Source organism: Calliphora vicina, chromosome 2, assembly GCF_958450345.1.
Source record: "Calliphora vicina chromosome 2, idCalVici1.1, whole genome shotgun sequence".
In the NCBI taxonomy this organism is placed as follows: Eukaryota; Metazoa; Arthropoda; class Insecta; order Diptera; family Calliphoridae; genus Calliphora; species Calliphora vicina.
Window position 1 is genome coordinate 43,276,227 of NC_088781.1, and position 7,397 is coordinate 43,283,623.

A 7,397-nucleotide genomic window follows, 5' to 3' on the forward strand; every position below is an offset into this window, starting at 1 on the left:
TTTATTTTATTTTTATTTGTGTTTAACTAATGCAACTAATTTGATATACATACATTATTTCTGGAAATATGTATTTAAATAATATTGTAACTTAACAAATTTGTTACACATTTAAATTTGTAACTGATAAGAGTGAATGTTGGGCACCAACGAAAACAGCATGTTGTAAAGTCATTAACATGTTTTTTTTAGTTTTTGTTTTTATTTCTTTCTAAATATTTTTTTTATCATTATCTTTAGCTTAATGTGTGATTATTTTTAAAATACAAACTGAAGTTATTAAAAATTCACAAGAATTTTTGTGGTTATGTTTTCATAACTTATTATTTAAAAAAAAATATAATTTTAAGAATACTTACCCCCATTAACACGAAGTCTGGTTATGCCTTACCTAATAGTTATACTGACGGTTAAAATTATTTTTATATGAAAACTCAGTATAACTATTAGTTAAAACATAACCAGACTTCGTGTTACTGGGGATTAGAAGTTGAATTGTTTTGTTTTTTAAGAATAAAAAATACAGCTGATTTTCTGGGATTCTGTTGCTAATTGAAAAATAATAACTCACAATAGGGCCTAGAGTGAATTATAGGGTCGATAGGGCCTTGAAACAAATTTTAATTTAAAAGGACATGTGAGCCGATCAAGAAAAACTGAGTACGCCGTATTACTACGTATGATCTCTTTAAAAAAAATAACAAAAAATTTCGAACAATAATATACAAAAGATGTCTGAGCAATATCAATTATGGATCCAAAAATATTTTTCTGTAAGGTATTTTTACGGAGAACTGTTTGGTATAAAAAAACATGTCGCCCCTACGCCCTTCGGAATTTGACCAAATTTTTATCAAAATTTCAACTTTGCACATGTTCTCAAATCCTAAAGCTGAGATCAGAAAATTGAAAACAGCTTTGAAAACCTTGACGTGTTCCCTATTTATCCCCAAAGAATTTTTCCAGACCCGAAGGAAATGTGGACCATATGAACCATTTTTGAGATTTTCGCTCCCATTTTTAGGAATTGCGGGATTCCCTTTGATCTTTTGACAAGTTTTTTTACACTTTGCAATTTAGAATGATAAATTTAAAAAAAACATTGAAAATTTCATTGAGTTTCGTTAATAAATAAAGATTTTTTTACATATTACATATTTATTGAGTTTCTAAAACTAAATTTTGTATCAAAATTTTAATAATATTGCAAATATTAGGGACAATTTGATCCACATTTATTCCGAACTATTTTTTTTTATAAGAAAAGTTAATTTTTGGTCTTATAAAAAAATTTCAGTTCAATATCTTAATTAGATTGAAAAATATGCCACTTTAAATCTCCGTCCTTCAAAAATATTGATGAATCGATCGGACTAAAATCGTGTATGTTTTGGTTAGGGACATCTATTCTATTTTAGAGTAGAAACACGAGCTTGCGGACAGGTGTTTGCATTTTTTACATGAAGTTTTGAAAACTTAAAACGCAGACGGAACCCGCACTAAAATCAATTTTTATTTCATTGAGATTTCTGTAAAGCTCTCTTATATGATTTTCTTATATTTTACGAACAAACACCGCAATTCTAACATTTGTTTGTGAACAGCAAGGAACAAGAAGGGAAAATAATTCTATGTAATACAAACAACAATTTATAAATGACAATAAAATCCGCACCGCTTAATTTAATTTGCATTTTCTGTAAGAAGTGGAATGAAAAAATACATATTCCAAAATATAGTCTACTCGAAAATAGGCTTGGCCGACATAAAATATTTATTTGGTAAAATTTTGATACTGATTTGGAAAATGTTACTAAAACCCATATAAGCCAAATATATTAGCTTCTCATCTATGAAACAACCCTCGTACGATCACTTTAGAGTCTTTAATTTAAATATTCCTTTTAAATTTTTATCTAATTTAGCCCTTTTAAAGATTAAGATTTATTAAAAAAAAAAAACAAATTACTTCCTGCTTTACAAAACAGAATGCACTTCTTTCCATTCTATTTAAAATAAAAAAATAAAAATGAAAATAATTTAAAATTACACTTCACACATTCACCTACACAAAATTTTCCAAAAAAAAACAGTAGTCGAAATGGCAGCAGAGCTACTTTTAGCTTTCTATTTATTTATTTATATGAGAGGATGTAGTAAAGTTGTTGTTATTTTATATATTTTTTCAAACACATTAAACCGCTGAGACCGCTGACATTTTGAACTTCAATAGCCACTGAAGAGCACACTAATACCACTGCAGTAGATAGTGCGCTGTACAGTTGTTGGCGAAGTGTTCGGGTATGTGGTGTATTTAGTTATAAATAGAAAAGCAAAAACAAATCATTTTATTCCGTTATTTTTGTATAGAAAGTGAGTGAGTACAGGGCATATGGTAAAGGGAGTATTAGGGTGGCTCTTATTTTCCTCTTCTCGGATTTTCGATACTCCCAAGGTTCAAAATTGTTCTTTTTTATCTAGAAACCAAATGCTGACAATTTAAGCAAAATTGGAAAACGTTTAGAGGTTGTACTAGCAATATTTTCTAAAAGATCAAAAAATAAATAATTATATTTAATTAGTCTTTCTTTAAATAAATTGTGCACCTATAAACGTTATCCGATCGAAAAATAAGGACCACCCTAATGTATATGAGAGGATTTATTGTAAGTTTGTAGGTCTGTGTATGTGTAAGTGTTGATATGAAAATTTGTATCATGTTGAAAATTTTATATCAGTTTATTTTTCATACCAGTATTTGCTGGCTGTTGTTAAAATTTTACAAAAAAAATGAAATAAAAATAATCTCCAAGAAGAGTCCTACGCACAGTGGCATTTGATATGAAAGTATTAAAGAGTACTGGTCTTGAAGCAGTGCTCTTCGATGCTAGCTCGTCCATTAGCGCTCGACGCTCGTTTATAGGTCCTGAACCGTTCTTTGGCATCCCACGTGGATACACTATGGAACATGTTCGTTCTTGGGTTAAATCGGAATTTCCCCGTTTTTGGGGTAATCTACCAGGTCTAAGACAATCCAAACGATTCATAACCCTATCCAGACGTAGATCCCAGTCGTTGCTTTCGCTCGGAAAGGGTGACTTGAGGATACTCACTGGATTATTCACCGGACACTGTGGTTTGAGGTATCACCAATTTATGTTAGGTAACGTTGAGAATGAACAGTGCAGGTTCTGCGGACTTCATGCCGAAACCTCTGAACATGTTCTATGTGACTGGCAATATGCAGAACTAAATGGCTCGGAAGGGCCTTAATGGCCCCGGGGGACATAATTGATCTCTCACCTAATAGAATACTTGGCTTTATACGTAGCCTAAATCTATTAGGATGAAATAAATCTAGGCTGCACAAAAGATCCTTTGGGTCGCAGTGCGTAGAGCCTTACTAATAATAATAATAGCTTATCTTCATACCGGCGTATGCTAATGTAAGGCCAATTCCAAAAAAAGGAGAGGCTAATAACCCTGAAAATTACCATCCAATAGCAATTTGTTCTGCACTTTCCAAAGTTATGGAGAGTATGGTAAACTACCATCTTGTTAAATATATGGAGTCAAACAAATTACTTTCGTAGAGGACGCTCTATCGAAGAAGAACTCATCAAAATTGCGGATAAAATTGGAAATAAGAAAGCACCGGGACTAGACTGCATCCCAAATCATGTGCAGAAGTTAGCAATTAAAACATCAACCAAAACATTCGCTGATTTATGCCTTAAAGAAGGAGTTGTTCCTAACGCCAGGAAAAGGCAAACACTAGTGCTCATCCCATAGTCTAATAAATGCCCTCGGGATGCCTCAGCGTATACACCGATATGTCTTCTCGACACGACTGGTAAAATACTAGAAAAAGTTAAACAGAGAAAACAGATTCGTGATAGCAACCGAATTTGTTGCCAATCGAATGATTCTATCTTAGTGACCGAATTTTACAGTTGTGGCTATAAAATTTTGGAAGGGGCAACTAAAGTTTGGTTGCCTCAACCGAAATTCTTCTTTACGAACTGACTTTCTGTTGATAGAACTGAAAAATTCTATGTGGGCAATAGAATCATTCGATTGGCAACAAATTCGGTTGCTATCACGAAACTGTTTTCTCTGTGTATATATAACTGACTGCTACCAATTGTAGAGGCAAATTAAGGTTTGTCAAACCGACAATATGGATTCAGAAAGGCAAGATCAACTATCGATACAATACGGATGGTGACAGCAACGGCTCGAACAGAAATAGAAGGTAAAGGTACTATGTAACAAGAAATATTGTGTAATAATAACTCTCGATGTAAAGAACACGTTCAACTCAGACTACCTAACACGGATAAGTTATTTTACAAACAGACAACTATGCTATCACACTGACGATGGAATCAAAACGTGCAATATTACCGCAGGTATTCCACAAGGTTCGGTGCGTGGCCCTTTACTGTGGAACATTATGTAAAACGATGTCTTTATGCTTAATATTCCAGAAAAAGAGAATTTAATACGCTTCACAGATGATATTGCAGTAACAATTTCAGCAAGACACTTGGATGAAGTGGAACTGATCACTAATGAAGTAGCATGGATTATTAGAAATTCAATGAATTGTGCTGCTCTAATCCAGCAGAACATAAAACCGAAATAGTTTTAACTACTATTCGATGAAAAAGAGAATACATGAATGTAGTAATAGGAGAGCATCAGGGAAAATCGAAAAATCACTTAAAATACCTAGGAGTTATAATAGATGCAAGACTAAACTTTAAGGCTCTCATCGAATACGTCCATAAAAAGGCATCAAATGTGAGTGAATGAGTGAATCCGGAAAGAATGATGCCGAATGTAGGTGGACCAAAGCAATACAGAAAGAAAATAATATCCACAGTGGTCAGCTCCTTTACGCCGCTCTGTGATCCAGGATCCCTCCTAGTAAAATACACTGCAAGGTTCAAAATTGTTCTTTTTTATCTAGAAACCAAATGCTGACAATTTAAGCAAAATTGGAAAACGTTTAGAGGTTGTACTAGCAATATTTTCTAAAAGATCAAAAAATAAATAATTATATTTAATTAGTCTTTCTTTAAATAAATTGTGCACCTATAAACGTTATCCGATCGAAAAATAAGGACCACCCTAATGTATATGAGAGGATTTATTGTAAGTTTGTAGGTCTGTGTATGTGTAAGTGTTGATATGAAAATTTGTATCATGTTGAAAATTTTATATCAGTTTATTTTTCATACCAGTATTTGCTGGCTGTTGTTAAAATTTTACAAAAAAAATGAAATAAAAATAATCTCCAAGAAGAGTCCTACGCACAGTGGCATTTGATATGAAAGTATTAAAGAGTACTGGTCTTGAAGCAGTGCTCTTCGATGCTAGCTCGTCCATTAGCGCTCGACGCTCGTTTATAGGTCCTGAACCGTTCTTTGGCATCCCACGTGGATACACTATGGAACATGTTCGTTCTTGGGTTAAATCGGAATTTCCCCGTTTTTGGGGTAATCTACCAGGTCTAAGACAATCCAAACGATTCATAACCCTATCCAGACGTAGATCCCAGTCGTTGCTTTCGCTCGGAAAGGGTGACTTGAGGATACTCACTGGATTATTCACCGGACACTGTGGTTTGAGGTATCACCAATTTATGTTAGGTAACGTTGAGAATGAACAGTGCAGGTTCTGCGGACTTCATGCCGAAACCTCTGAACATGTTCTATGTGACTGGCAATATGCAGAACTAAATGGCTCGGAAGGGCCTTAATGGCCCCGGGGGACATAATTGATCTCTCACCTAATAGAATACTTGGCTTTATACGTAGCCTAAATCTATTAGGATGAAATAAATCTAGGCTGCACAAAAGATCCTTTGGGTCGCAGTGCGTAGAGCCTTACTAATAATAATAATAGCTTATCTTCATACCGGCGTATGCTAATGTAAGGCCAATTCCAAAAAAAGGAGAGGCTAATAACCCTGAAAATTACCATCCAATAGCAATTTGTTCTGCACTTTCCAAAGTTATGGAGAGTATGGTAAACTACCATCTTGTTAAATATATGGAGTCAAACAAATTACTTTCGTAGAGGACGCTCTATCGAAGAAGAACTCATCAAAATTGCGGATAAAATTGGAAATAAGAAAGCACCGGGACTAGACTGCATCCCAAATCATGTGCAGAAGTTAGCAATTAAAACATCAACCAAAACATTCGCTGATTTATGCCTTAAAGAAGGAGTTGTTCCTAACGCCAGGAAAAGGCAAACACTAGTGCTCATCCCATAGTCTAATAAATGCCCTCGGGATGCCTCAGCGTATACACCGATATGTCTTCTCGACACGACTGGTAAAATACTAGAAAAAGTTAAACAGAGAAAACAGATTCGTGATAGCAACCGAATTTGTTGCCAATCGAATGATTCTATCTTAGTGACCGAATTTTACAGTTGTGGCTATAAAATTTTGGAAGGGGCAACTAAAGTTTGGTTGCCTCAACCGAAATTCTTCTTTACGAACTGACTTTCTGTTGATAGAACTGAAAAATTCTATGTGGGCAATAGAATCATTCGATTGGCAACAAATTCGGTTGCTATCACGAAACTGTTTTCTCTGTGTATATATAACTGACTGCTACCAATTGTAGAGGCAAATTAAGGTTTGTCAAACCGACAATATGGATTCAGAAAGGCAAGATCAACTATCGATACAATACGGATGGTGACAGCAACGGCTCGAACAGAAATAGAAGGTAAAGGTACTATGTAACAAGAAATATTGTGTAATAATAACTCTCGATGTAAAGAACACGTTCAACTCAGACTACCTAACACGGATAAGTTATTTTACAAACAGACAACTATGCTATCACACTGACGATGGAATCAAAACGTGCAATATTACCGCAGGTATTCCACAAGGTTCGGTGCGTGGCCCTTTACTGTGGAACATTATGTAAAACGATGTCTTTATGCTTAATATTCCAGAAAAAGAGAATTTAATACGCTTCACAGATGATATTGCAGTAACAATTTCAGCAAGACACTTGGATGAAGTGGAACTGATCACTAATGAAGTAGCATGGATTATTAGAAATTCAATGAATTGTGCTGCTCTAATCCAGCAGAACATAAAACCGAAATAGTTTTAACTACTATTCGATGAAAAAGAGAATACATGAATGTAGTAATAGGAGAGCATCAGGGAAAATCGAAAAATCACTTAAAATACCTAGGAGTTATAATAGATGCAAGACTAAACTTTAAGGCTCTCATCGAATACGTCCATAAAAAGGCATCAAATGTGAGTGAATGAGTGAATCCGGAAAGAATGATGCCGAATGTAGGTGGACCAAAGCAATACAGAAAGAAAATAATATCCACAGTGGTCAGCTCCTTTA